Source organism: Octopus sinensis, linkage group LG19, assembly GCF_006345805.1.
Source record: "Octopus sinensis linkage group LG19, ASM634580v1, whole genome shotgun sequence".
NCBI classification, from domain to species: domain Eukaryota; kingdom Metazoa; phylum Mollusca; class Cephalopoda; order Octopoda; family Octopodidae; genus Octopus; species Octopus sinensis.
Window position 1 is genome coordinate 35785855 of NC_043015.1, and position 1915 is coordinate 35787769.

Here is a 1915-nt window from a genome sequence, read left to right on the forward strand (position 1 = left end):
AAGGATCGTGATGCAGAATGGACGAGATAGCGTGTGAAGGGAATATGGCTACTTAGTTTGGGCAGACATAGGATGTGCTGATGGACATTGTTTTTTCTTTTTTTTTTCTTTTTTCTACATGATGGCTCCGAAGAAATGTAATGAATGTTTGGTTCTTGTGGAATTTGTTATTCCAGGTAGGCGCAGGAGTGGCTGTGTGGTAAGTAGCTTGCTGACCAAACACATGCTTCCAGGTTCAGTCTCACTGCGTGGCAACTTGGGCAAGTGTCTTCTATAATAGCCTCGGGCCGACCAAAGCCTTGTGAGTGGATTTGGTAGACAGAAACTGAAAGAAGCCCGTCGTATATATTTGTATATATATATATATATATATATATATATGTGTGTGTGTGTGTGTGTGTGTGTGTGTGTGTGTGTGTGTGTGTGTGCGTGTATGTATGTCTGTGTTTGTCCACCGAACATCGCTTGACAATCGATGCTGGTGTCTTTGCGTCCCCGTAACCTAGCGGTTCGGAAAAAGTGGCCGATAGAATAAGTACCAGGCTTACAAAGAATAAGTCCTGGGGTCGATTTGCTCCACTAAAGGCGGTGCTCCAGCATAGCCGCAGTCAAATGACTGAAACAAGTAAAAGTGTAAAAGAGAGAGTAACCATTGAGACTGCTGCTGCGAGGACAGCTACGACAACAACAACAACAACAGCAGCAGCAGCTACTGATGCTGCTACTAATATTACTACTAATAATATATTACTATTACTACTATTAGTACATACACACACAATATTAGTACTATTAATACTGCTACTAATAATGGCTTGAAATGTTGCCACAGGGGCAGCAATTTTGGTGTAGGGAATGAGTCGGTTAGGTACTTAATATATTGACCCCGAAAGGATGAAAGGCAAAGTCGTCCTTGGCGTAGTTTGAACTCGGAACGTAGCGACAAACGAAATACCTATTTCTTTACTACCCACAATGGGCTAAACAAGGACAGACAAACGGATTAAGTCGATTATATCGACCCCAGTGCGTAACTGGTACTTATTTAATCAACCCCGAAAGGATGAAAGGCAAAGTCGACCTCGGCGGAATTTGAACTCAGAGCGTAGCGACACACGGAATACCGCTAAGCATTTCGCCCGGTGTGCTTATGATTTTGCTCATGGCTTCTGATCTTAACTGATTGGAAATGTTAACATGTATATTGTTTTGTCTTGGTATAAAAGATGGGCTACGGCAAATATTCTGCTCAATACCACAGATTTGCTTGTCAGATGTTTGACCTTAACCAGCTGAGCATGTTCCTCAGTGGCTGACGATATGTGCATCTCTGATCACAAGCAGAAGTAGTGGGGTAGCATCATAGCCATGTGTTGAGAGGAATTCTTTGGGGTTTGAATATTTCACCATTGGAAGCATGGGTGTGTCGTTGAACATACATAAATAGCCCTTACTCAGGGACCATTTGAGCAGGATGAGCTACTCAATCTGAAAAAAATTCCCAGTAATCAGCTATTACTTTTTTCATCGTCCACAAAGACATAAATGGCAAAGTCGGATTTTGAATTCAGAATTCGGCCGGAAGTGATAGAGCAAAGCATTTATTTCGGTGATCTAGCGTTTCTGCAAACTCGCCACAGTTTAACTGCTTCAAATTTTGGTAAAAGACTAAAAATTTCCAAGGAAGATTGTTAGTCGGCTACATCGATCCTAGTACTTCACTATTACTTTATTTTATGGACCCTAAATGGATGGAAATGAAAGTTGGCCTGGGTGGCATTTGAACTAAGAATACGTTGGCACTAAAGATTCTTCCATCTCAATGCATTCAAGAACATTAAAGGGGTGGCTGGTTAGATCCACCGATACGACTACTTGATTGTTACTACATTTTATCGGCTCCCGGTGGATAAGA